General features: G+C 34.4%; 1 pseudogene; it reads left to right on the forward strand.

Annotated features, from left to right (window-relative positions):
• Positions 1-996: 996 nt before the first annotated feature.
• On the forward strand, positions 997-4,772 carry LOC114621299 (annotated as a pseudogene).
• The last annotated feature ends 8,465 nt before the right edge of the window (positions 4,773-13,237 follow it).

Genomic DNA, 13,237 nt, shown 5'->3' on the forward strand with positions numbered 1-13,237 from the left:
ACTATCTCTGGCTACTTAACATATTTTTGGTTAATTTTTGTAAGTTTTATGAAATTACAATATATTTATACTATGCCTTCTGCAGTTTCTTTTCTCCAAATATTCACTCACTTCAACTCACTTATTTCCTTTCAAGTTCTTGATCTTTTATGTCTTAATCTTTTGTTATGTGTGCATGTGGGTGTGTATTGCTAAATATATGAACAGTCTGTACAATATTGCTTGCATGTATGTATTCAAAGATGTCCATTTGTTATTGGCTAACCAATTGCTGTGTTCTTTCCTGGGGAAAACTATTTTTCCCCCTAGCAGTAATTCACAATGCCTTTAGCATTTCTGCAGGTGTTATATTTATTCAGGTTGTATTTAGGCAGCTATGTTGGTGAGACTTCATGGGGATAGTTCCTTTGATATGTCTAGAAGACACAAAGCAAAACAAATATCCTGTTTCTCTGGATCTTGCAATGTTTCTGTTCCTCATTTCCACAATGATCTCCAAGCTTTAGATGCAGGAGTTACGGTATAGATATATCAGTTGGAACTGGGCTCCATTATTCTACATTTAGATCAATCTTGTGTTTTCGGGATGCTCTTGTCTGTTATAAAAAGAGGTCTGCTCGATGAGGGATGAGGACTATCCTTTACTGTGGATTTAAAAATTTGAGGAGACATATTTTTGAATGTGGGAAAGGATTACATGGATTTACTATAGCAGCAGTTGTATCTTCTCCTGCAAGATCCATGACTTCATGAGTGCTGTGTATTCGTGATAGGAATGTTTTCTTTCTTGTTGAGCTTTTCCTCCTCCAATTAGAAACCTGTTGATTACTTGCGATGCCTGGATGTCATTACTGGATCCTTATTGTTATCTATGTATAGTGTTATTGTTGTTCTTAGGAAGCATAGTTGGGGGCAAAAGAGGAAAAAGAGATGTGACAGAACATAAAGAAAAGAGGACAGGAGAAGGATCAGAAGTTATCTCCTCCAGTATGGACAATGAATTTCCCAGTCATATTTTTAGGTACGTGGTAAAGGCTCTAATCTTTTGAAGTAGTAAAATATAAATGCTTTCTATTATGTGCACCTTCAACTTTTCCATGTAGTGCATCCAGCTCTCTTTGAGGACAATGATTTTATTAGTTTATTGGGTTTCCATTTCATTAATTTCTAATTCTGTCCTATTGTATTTTGTTTTAAAGAAATATTTGTCTTCATATAGTGATATTTTGTAGCATCTTAAATTAAATTACAACTCAAAGGAAACCCATTCATAGCTCTAAGAGAAATAACAAATAATTATCAGGCTACATAAGGCACTTACTGTCAATTAGCCGTGGGAATGTTGGAATACACTGTTGGTTCCTCTCTTTAATATGCATAGATGGGAAATCTGCTCTCATCCAGATTTTTTTAGGCTGGAGAGGAAAACTTCCAGAGATAAGGTGAGCTCATAGGTTGTAGTTAATGTGACTGCTTCTCTTGTTCTCATCCAAAATTTCTCATGAAATTTGTTTAATGTCTCTACAACACTGACATGGAACTTACACTTTAGTGAGGACAACATGCTAAATGTTCTACTAATTTTAAAGACAACAATTAGAACACACACACACATACATGAAATTTTCCTATGTCACTTACTTAAAGTAAGAGAGTATGATTTTTTGAATAAAGGACAAAATCTATATTAGTAAATAGGGCAGTTACTATATTTAATTCGGAACCTTTATGCTCTTCACAGTCTGTACAAGACAATGTAAGAAGATTCAAGGCCCTTTGATTGTAAAATTGTAGGATAGGTCTCAAAATTGTAGATTTCTACAAAAATAAACCCAGTATTGAAATTCTGTGTGTGTGAAGTTTCAGAAAATTTGAACTTATTGAAGCCTTGGCCTTGTACTGTGAATCCTCCTGACTTAGTCTAGAAGGAACTGGATGAGAGGCATGTGCCTTCACCCAGTTCTACAGGAAAAATAGTGAATTCTACAGGAGACCCTGGAGGCATAGAACAATTCAAGTACAAGATATCAAACTGTAGCATGCAGTCCACCAAGAAAGATAGATGAGGATGGAGAGGAAAGAATGAGGGATGGATGTTCCTGAGAACTGGTAGGAAATCACAACTCCTCTGAACCTGATCTGTATTCATCTTCATCCTTGAAAGGGCCTATAAGTCAACTATCTCTTTTTCCCTGTAAGTTCAATTTTGCTCTACATATTTGTATCATTGACTTGTGCAAAATTTCCTTTGTTTCCATGTTATACAGAATTGTAATTAGTATTGAGTTGTTCTCTTTTTATGTTGATGATTTCCTTGCTTTGTTTTGTTGATTTAAGAGTGTTCAGGCCCCTGGCATCTCATTTTGATAGTTCTTGGAATCCTCTGCTCCCTTTTTCTGGTAACTGTTGCAGTGTTGGTGACATTTTTCAATATAGCCAAGAGAAGCATGAACTGCAGGAAAATCTAAACAACCTCGACAATGAACACAGCACAATGCAAAATGAAATTGACTTAAAAGAAATGTTGAGAAATAAGTCTGTAGATTGTTGAGCAGGTCACCTTTAAGAAAAATACAAGAGTCATTTTAAATTCTCGTTTGGATTCTCTGTCCCACAACGTCTAAAACTTGAGGCAAGGCAGCTTGTCCCATCTGGGATATAGGAAAGCAAAAGTCGATCAGGAACATATGTCCAATACAGCTTCCCAGTCACCATTGTCAGCACTCAGCAAGCTCACAGGTCAGCATCATTCTTTGTCCTGGCATTAGCATGTCTCACCCATCACTCTGGCAGCAACCATGCTTGTTCAGCATCCTGCAGAAAAGCTCAAACATGCCCTCTTCCCCATATTAGATACTTGATCAGGATTATTCCATATGGCAGTAAGTGGATTCTTCCCTTTCACCTATGAATAAGTATGCCTAGTTGTAGAGTGCCATAGACACTTATCAGGAAGTTTCTTGGCATCCATTTTAAAAAAAATAAAGTAAAAAGAGCATGGTTTAAATAAATTTGTTATATATGGGGACATACCTCCTCGGTTTTTATTTTATGAAGATATTGTTTTAAAGTTCCATGGTCCCCTTCCATAATACCAGATAAGGCTCTTTTAACTGTCAAGTTAAAATTACTATTGTCTCTTCTACATTATTTATTGTAAGTTGCATTGATTGTATAGCTTCTAATTGTGTTAGTGTTTTGAAACTTGGTATGTCTGTTAAAGGGGTCTATCAACTAGCTTTTGTCTTACTGCGCTGAGTATTACAGAACCTTGGTTTTCTGAAAAAGCTTGCAAGTACTGGAAGAAATGAATTAGGCTATAAGCAGAAACAAGAGGGTAGTGGGCTTGATCATTGCTGGTATAACAGCTAGCACCACTGCTTCTGCCTTCTGCAACAATTGCTTTGAAACAAGAAGATAAAACAGCTACTTTTGTTAATCATTTAGCAAAAAAAAAAAAAAATGGTACTAATATGTTGATTATACAAGAGGATTTAGATAGGCATTTGGAATAACAGATTGATAGTCTTTATCCTATTCAAATTATTGGAAGGAGGTTCAGAATTTATGAGTAAGGAGCCATCTTGAGTGTCATGCCAAACACCGATAGAGTTGTGTTACTTCTAAAATGTACAAAGATGGTCATTATAATTAGAAAAAAGTTTAAAGATACTTTTAAGGAATTTGGCATAATGTTAATACCTCTTTGAATGTTTAAACTTTGTATAGCAAGATTATGAATTTAAACAATGCTGCTCTGCTGAGCTTTGATGCTGCAGATACTGGGAAACGGGCTGCAGACAGGAATCTGACATTAAGCTAGAACAAAGAAATAATTTCAGGCAGGAATCTAAATCCTAGGTTAGAACGAAGAATTAATTTCAGGCTGAATCTAAATCTTAGGCTAAAACAAAAAAATAATTACAGGCAGGAATATAAATCTTAGGCTAGAACAAAGAAGTAGGCTTCAAGCATGAAAATGACTTTAGGCTAGGACAGGGAAGTAGGCTCAGATATTTTGGTCATCCTGATAAGCCTTAGATCACACCTGTGGTCATGAGACTCTGTTTGCTGCCTTGCTTGTTCTTTGATTATTGGTGTTTATTGTGTTGCTTTTCCCTTGACTATTTTCATCTATTGTATTGTTAGTTCTTCAACCTAGAACTGACCTTAATACTTGCATGAAATTAAAATGTTAAAAAAGCAAAAAGTAGGAGGTGGGGTGGAATAGGGAGTTCATAGGGGGAGGGTGGGGGAAGGGGATAACATAGGAATGCAAATAAATAAAATATCCAATAAAAAAAAGAATATCGAGCAGGCAATGAGCTTCTGGAATCCCTCATCAGACAATAGAAATCAACACTGTTGTAGAATCTTCACAGCACACCGACAGACGTGTTGAAATACACTGGTTCTGCTATGGTATAAAATGTTATTATTTTGTCATGGACAGAAAAACATGGAGTGGATGTAAACAGACCTGTCAGAATTACAGCTTATCCCATTTGAAGATAGACGATGAGGACAAACTGAAGTTCCTTCAGCTCCAGGTTTCCGCAGACAGTTACTGGATTGGATTGCCAAGTGATGATAAAGAAAGAGAATGGGCATGGGTTGACAATGGTCCATCTAAACTTGCCTTGAGCATAATGAAATACAATGTAAAGGCTGAAGGATGTGTGTTCTCATCTAAAACAAGATTAGAAGATAGTAAATGTGAAAGTTCCTACCCCTGTGTTTTTGAGAAGAGACTGGGGAAGTTCCCTGATTGACTCTCCAATAAGAGTTAAAGGACTTAGTGCACTGTGTAGAGAGATGAGCTGGAAGAGGTGGGAAATGTTCTCTGGAATCTGATGTGACAGTGCAGAGGCTTGTTCCTCTCTAGTGGAGACAAGACACATTTCCTCTCGTGCATGGACATATTTTGTCCATAGCCTCTAGGACTCTGATCTATCTGCTTTCTTAAACTCTACTAGAACTAAATAAAGAACCTTAATAAACAAACAAACAAAAAATAATAGAACAGGGCTTCAGAGGGGAATTCTGGATTCATTCAATGATATTTACATTCTTTAAAGTTGTTGGCTTTGGTAGAGAGAGACACTTATAAAAGTGTACATTTTTTCTAGGTGCTAAAAATTACATTGAATAATTGTTTTCATTTGCCTGATCCTGCAAACATCAAAATTGTTTATTTTTATTCTAAATGTTAAAGTGTAACAACATTTTGTCTCTTTCCTATACAATTTAACATAGTTGCTTTCACTGCAGCTATATTTGAGAAGTTTAGACTAGCTAATAGTAGTATAACTTTTCTACAATTACCAACTCTTTCTAATGGACTCAGAATCAATCAGTATAAAGGTTAAATTTCTCTGAATAACTTAGATGAGGGTGAGGCAAATGCATTATCCTAACACTTTTCTATCATTGAAATTAACTTGAACTGAAACTTTGTTAAAGTTTACTTATATTAAAACAACTTTTACATATTGAGCAATAGAATATTTCCAGATTTTGGATTTAACATTGAACATTACTATTCTGAAGAAAAGACCGAGATTTGTTAATAGCTATAATTAATATCTGTGACATGCTATGATGCTTTTGACGTTAAAAATATCTTTCATTATCAACCACTGCATTCTCTTTTCCAAATAAAGATAGTTCTGCCTTGTCTGTATCTATCTTTTAGCAATTTTTTCACCTGTGTTACTTGTACAAAAGAAAAATCATTGTGGGGGAAAAAGACCTTAAAATACCTGGAAGAAGAATTTTATAAATTTGTATGGATGAATTACTATTTCTTTAATAGTATTGCCTAGAATCTAAGACAAGTGAAAATATTTATTTTGATATTTTGTCTCTTTTTTCTTATATTTTATATAGAGAAGACTGAAGAAGAAAGTCATGTGAGCAAGAGTGATGGCTCACCAGTTTAGAATTCTTGCTGCAATTCCAGTGGACCTGAGTTTCTTTTACAACACCTTATTGCACAGCTCACAACCAACTGTAACTCCTGATCCATGTGATTCTGTACAGTTATCTGGTCTCCATGGGTACCTGTACACAGGTAGCTTGCATTCTCACAGACATTAAAGCATGAAAATATAAATTTTCTTTTGTGAAATCCATGTCATACAACTTAAACTGTAATATCATTCATTGTGTAATTTTATTTTATCCATAACAATATATTTACAGTTGACTGGTATGGTTTTTGGACAATACCATGAAAGTAGTAAAGGTTTACCTGATAATAATTTGATTCAAATTGAGAATGTAAAAAAGAACATAATTTCTACAGCATTTATTATTAATTATAATAATATGCTTAGAAATAAAACTGCTACCTTAAACTGCTTCTTAATTATGCTAATAAAACTTAAAATACTACCAGGAAAAAATTCTTAAAAGAAGTCTGTGGTTGATTTAAATCACTATAAAATCATAGCATATATGATCTTTATTTAATGTTTAACTACTTTGTGACACTTTACAAATTAGAATATCCCAATATCACAACTAGAGAAAAATCACAATTTCAAACTATCTCTCAATAATCTAATAAAGGATTTTAAATAGTTCATGAGTAAATATACATGTTAACATTTCCTGTACACAGTTTTGTAATATTTTAGCATCAGCCAAGTACTTAATATGTAATTCTGGAAACACTTTGCTAAACATGCTGCAAAGAGTATTTGATATTAACATAAGACAGAGCATAATTTTTGCCTTCATATCCAGGTTTCTTACAAACATGGAAACAAAGGCTATCAAGTACAGCCCTATAAATATGGCATTATAATTTAAGAAATGGAATTATTGTAGAATTCATTTGTTTTATAACATTATATATTGTTAATAATGTTTTCTTTTCTGAACATTTGTCATCACAAATGCCTTACCTTCTAATTCAACAGTCTTTCAACATGTTGTTTTATCTTATTATATTTGATTATAAACAGCTATTAAATCTAAGAAAATGAATCTTAAGAAATAGGCATTCCTACAAACTCTATATACAATAGTAATATATAAGAGGCAATGCTATGTTGTGAGTGTATACTTCTATGCTTATGTTGTTTTGGTTTTAATTATGAAAAGCTATTCTCTTTCCATCAATGCAATAATGCACACTGTATTGTGTCTGATCTATACATTTGCAGTGATGTCATGCTCAATGTTTTGAATCATATAATAGTACTATTCTTTTTTCTTGGACAGGGCTGGTAGTTCTATTAAAGACAAAGAAAAAATAAAATGAGGAATGAAAATCACAAGTTCCTCTTTTATCATAAGGCATAGCAATGATTTATAACAGTTACAAAACAACAGGTTTGGGAATTGTAAAACTCTCTGATGCTTATAAATCTGAATAACATAGGTTAGTTTGGCTATTTTTACAACTGAAATGTTTAAATTATAAATTCATAGATATTGAGTAATGATGACCTTTGGGTTGATCCTAAAGAGATGTCAAATATAGATTTGTAACCACATCTGAGAAAATCAGTAACATTAACATATTTTAGGGGAAAATATGAAAAAGGAAATATGTCCTGCACATTTTTACTAAAGGAAAATTACATGATCCATATTTAAAGCCATGGGGATGGAGTCTGGTTAGACTCAATCATTGCAATAGAAAAATAAATCAAAAAGCGAACAAAACTCAACCTCACTATTCTACATGAGAGAGAGTAATATTTGGTGAAGTTTGCTATCGAGGACAAGAGCCAGAGAGACAGTGCCTGAGATGGATTCCTAAGCTTTGCAAATGGTGTTTTCTTTAATGCCAAAGTGAACACCATTCTTTTTACCCCATGAACCCCTGGACAGTAAGTAGTCAAATTGCAGACAACGAAGTTGAGTTCCTGTTCACTCAGGATATGAGGTGATAGAGTTTCTCTATGAATATTTGCATTTCAGAAAGACTGGTCATAAATCTTCTAAGAAGAGTTTGAAGATATTAGATTTATATCTCAAATAGTAAAAGCTTTATATGTAACCTTTCTGAAGGAAATTTTCTTTCATTTTTTTCTTTTTTTCTTGGTTATTTTGCATATTTTCATTTCAGATGTTATCCCCACCACAAGCCCCCTATCCCCTCCTTCCTCCCCCTGCCTTTGAGGGTGCTCCCCCAACCACCTACCCATTCCTGCCTCAGCGCCATAGCATTCCCCTGTTCTAGGTCATCGAGCCTTCATAGGTCCAAGGGTCTCCCCTACCAGTGATGCCTGCTAAGGCAATCTTCTTCTACATATCCAGCTGGAGCCATGGGTCCCCCCATGTGTACTCATTGGTTGGTGGGTTAGTCCTTGGGAGCTTTGGGGAATCTGGTTGGTTAATATTGTTCTTCCTATGTGTTTGCAATCCCCTACAGCTCCTACAGTCCTTGCTCTAACTTCTCTATTGGGGTCCCCACACTCAGTATGATGTTTGGCTGTATACATTCCACATCAGTATTGGTCAGGCTCTGCCAGTTCCTCTCAGGGGACAACTATATCAGGCTCCTGTCAGCACACACTTCTTGACATCAGCAATAGTGTCTGGCTTTGGTGTCTGCAGATGGTATGCATCCCTAGGTCTGGCAGTATCTGGATGGCATTTCCTGACGAAACTTCTCAAAAGAGGTTTTAAAGGGTGTGATTTACATCTTCAGGCTTTGTCAAGAAGAAACATGAATCTTCAAGTAAGTAGAGATATGTTATTGTGCCTCAGTCCTTAATGCATAAACCTCCAACTGACCTTTGCTGGTAAAAGTCATACTAGTGTTTAATTTCTTAGTGCAGAAGTTTTATTGAGGCAATTTCCTGAAAGTTCTGGAAATCTTATGACTAAAACATGTTCAAATTTTTTTTTTATGTTTATATCCTAAGAGACATTACCTCAGAATTTACTACTAAAAAGTTTTAAATATCTGATTGCTTTGCAATGTATACATCACGAATCTATTGGCAGATGGATAGTCAAAGAAATTTGTGTGGGATTGAAAAGAAAGTTTTGGTCTCAATTTCAATATTTCATACCTGAAAATATATCTGGGAGCTTATTAAAATGTGAATGAAAATTCCAAAAAATAAGCGAACAAACAATAAATCTTATGTCTTCCAGTTGAAAACTTCTGCAAGATTGATTAACTGTTCTTCAGTGATCATTAAGAGAATGAACAGCTGCAGGTCCACAGCCAAATTCCAATTTATCATGGGTTATTGTGATATCCATAGTTATCCATTTCCTGCCTAACTACTTGTACGATCAAAAGTCCAATAAATAACAGACTAAAAATCATTTGGAATATATCCACTTAGGAGACCACTAACTTACTACAACCCCAAATCTAATAGTCTTGTCTGTAGCTGAGGCCAACCCTAAAATTTCTATCTTGACTGTGACTTGCCTTCTGGGGCTTTCACCTGTGTACTTGAAAAATATCTTGATTTACAACTTTCTGTTCAGTTGCTGTAGAATGCACAAAAATTCCTTTACATTAAAATATAGAATGTGGGGTTTCTTAAATATATGTTTGTTGGGCATGGTCATCTGTGTTTGGTTTTTAAATAAACAATTTCTTACTTTCTTTGAGTTGAGAGTTGTATTTTTACATAGACAAATACTGCAACAGTGAAGCTAATATAACATTTTGAGCCATGCACAAACTTACCAAATTAACTTAACAAACCAAGCACACTCAGCTCATTTTTTGGTTTATAGATCTTAGATAAGTAGATGATATCTTCTAATAGTAAAAATGTGTGTGTGTGTGTGTGTGTGTGTGTGTGTATGTATGTATGTGAAAGACTTCACTAGACCACTATGAATTATATCTATGTAAATCAGAGAGAAAATTTCAGGAATTGTAGTTCCATCCTTCCATTTTGGGTTCAAAGCAACAATGAAAACCATAATAAGAATATGCTGTGTTTAAACAAAATTAATGTATTTATTAAATAATATGTGTAGTTTACTTCGTGTTTCTGGGTTTTCACTACTTCAAGTATCACTGCTGAGTCCTTTTAATTGTGGTTATTGTGGCACATTTAAAAAAATCAGACAATTTTGACTTATGAATTCCACTTTCCTGTGACTCCTAGAATAGTCACTACACTACTAACTTCTTGCACATTTTGTGCCTAACCTTTTTGAACGTCTAGTTGTATGCCATGAAGGTTTCTCACACAGAACAGCACACCTATAAAGGCAAAGGATAGATCATTTATTGTAAATTATTCTTCAAAAGAAGAACCAGACACCGAAGAAAACTTACACGGACTTATGTCGTACATGAAAAACACCGGTTATCCGTTCAGGAAAAGAGTAAAGGATATTTCATGCCATCTCCTACCTCTTACCCTAACTCACTACTTTCAAAATTCACTGGGAAGGAAATAAAGTTATTCATCTCAACAATTTCTTCCAGTTTGGTATGAAAGCAAAATACAATTTATTGAAATTGATTGGTGGAAATGTTTATAATGATGATTTTACCTCAGGACATGAACTTACATTTGGGGACATTTGAAATTTATAAAATATTTACCTGGTATTTTGCTCAAGGGGAAAATAAACAATACACTGCTTTTGTTGACTAGTTAGTCATTATAAATTAGGTCACATACAGGAGGATATAGTTTCTGAAAAGTTTTCTATTTTGATTCTAGCTATTACAATTCAGGCTAAAATAGTAAGTGGAAGAATTTTCATGCATCTTTGTTCCACATAATTTCTTATGGATGCTATTCCTCTTAGCAAGTTTCTGGACTAGCATGGGACAATGTTTTCCATTCACAGTTTGGATTGCCTTTGATGGAATTTAAGTCTTCCACCTAAGTGTTTTTGAACAAAACAGTGCAATCAAGAAACAAATGAAACTCGCACATTAGCTACAATGGGGATGATATCTGAAAGCTAATCTAATAGGTTGTCTCACAATTGTCTAATTCAAGTACCCAATAGCATACAGTACATAGAAATTCATTGTTTGATGCCGTTAAGACACAGTGCATGTAGCAAATATGTGAGGCTGCTGCCTACACTACATGGCATCACCTATTACAGTTGCTTTTTAAGGAGACCAAAAATTGTTTAAAATAAATTGTTTAAATAGTTTAAAATGTCTTTGATTTAGGGTCTTCCTATCAATCTTTATGCCATAGCACAGACCACTAATTACATGTTTAGATTGACACTGTTGTATACAAACTTAATTCACTGACTGGCATGTATATATATATATATATATAAAAAATTTGAATATATGAATGTTTGTATGTGTGCGTGTGTGTCTGTGTGTCTGTGTAGCTTTTTAAAATAGTTGGTGTTTTATGTCCGTAATGATTGTCTTTTATGTTATACACTTTATATATTTCAAACTATATGTTCACATGGAATGAGTGTTATGAATGTCATTTGTCATTAATGTTTTGACAATTAACAGATTCTAATCAGATTTCAAGTTACTAAGTTAAGTTTTATACAATAGCAATAAGATTATAATCAGGAAAATGTTTTATATGTCTTATAACCAGAATTTTTATATATGGTAAGTAAGAAAGCCAAATAATAAGGAATTTTCTTTGAAACATTCAATTCTTTTGCTTCATCTTAAATTCTATTTCTTTAATGAAGAGACTCACTATTGAGTTCTGGCTTATCCTTTTGCTCAGGTTAAAGGTGAAGACCATCATGCCTGCCTTAGTAAGCTTTGCATTTTCCACTTTTTCTGAAATCCTATCACAATAGTTTCCTTTTACTGTCAATTATCAATGAGTTAGAAATTAAACAGTACAAGTCCACAAGATGCTGCTTGGGTGAAAGGAAAGGAATTACTAGGTGAAGACTGGGATCCAATTGAATCCAAAGATATTAAATGCATATATGAACATTAACGAAAATATTTAATTTAAAAACTAAATCCAGGCTAAAGTGATGATTCAGTGCTTAAGAAAATGTGTTGCTTTATCAGTGGTCCTGGGTTCTGTTCTCTGGATCACTATGATGGCACTCAGTCATCTGTATCATCAGTTCTCAGAGACCTGATGCTCTTGCTGACATCTTCGGATACCATGCACCCAGGTAGTAACATATGTGCAGTAAAATCACTCATAAACACAAATGTTTTTAAAAATCTCACTTAGTAATCAAGTGTCTTCTTTCTTTTACTCTACCCTCCCAACTGCAGGTAGGTATTGTAATTTTTTAATCATATGCACTGTATATGCATACCATATATTGCATATGTATATGTAAACCGTATATTGAAGTATGAGTAGTTCCTTAAGTCCCGACTCTCTCAAGAATATTAACTGTCCCTCTCTCAAGTAGCTATCAATTACAAGCACTTTGTCAGATAGGGTTCTCCTTCACAATTTCCTCCGCTGTGAACTTTGGGGTTTGACTGGGTTGACCTAATGCAAATTTCATGCATTCAGCACCTGCTGTTGTCATTTCATGTATGCACATGCGTTCTCATGTCCAGGAAATGCTGTCTCATGACAGACTTCTACTCTCACTGTCTGTTACAATCTTTTCCTCGATCTCCATCAATTAACTATCAGTCAATCAATTCATTAAGCACTCATGAGAATCTTAGCTTCCGGCTCTTGTCTCTCGTGTCTATATTCATCTTCACAGCCTGTTTTTGCTTCATCAGCATACTGTGTTCACTCCCTGGCTATACTCACAGTCTTGCCAGTCTCTCCCTTATGGGCTACTCTCAAGATCATTGTGTGTTGGTGGGGAGAGCACATCATCAGCACCTACTTCTAATGATCACCTCTTGTTAGTACAGTGATGTACTTGAATGCCAGCTCACCTACTGCTATGTGGAAAAATCAATTCCAGTTAAACTTAGTTCTTTCTTTTCTTTCAACTCTTTGCATAATAGGAGAAGATATACTATTATAATTTTTCTTAATCTTGTCTTTAAGCACAGGTATACAAAGTTAGTTCATAAATCACAAACTTTTGTGGAAGTCCAGAATATTTTTTATCATTCACCCAGTTTTAGGCAATAATGTTGATCCTACTTCTTACCTCCTGTGAAAAATGGTGCATTAACTATTAAATACAAGTTATGACTTATACTGATTTCATTACCTAGGAATGTGTATTCAATACTGGCATAAATGAGTGATATAAAATTTCAATTATATTTATTTGTAAAACTTCTATTGTGCTTCATAGGGACTATATGTATTTACCACAAATATCACAGAAAGCATCTCTTTCT

The sequence above is a fragment of the Grammomys surdaster genome, unplaced genomic scaffold, assembly GCF_004785775.1.
Source record: "Grammomys surdaster isolate TR1022 unplaced genomic scaffold, NIH_TR_1.0 174, whole genome shotgun sequence".
Taxonomy (NCBI): Eukaryota; Metazoa; Chordata; class Mammalia; order Rodentia; family Muridae; genus Grammomys; species Grammomys surdaster.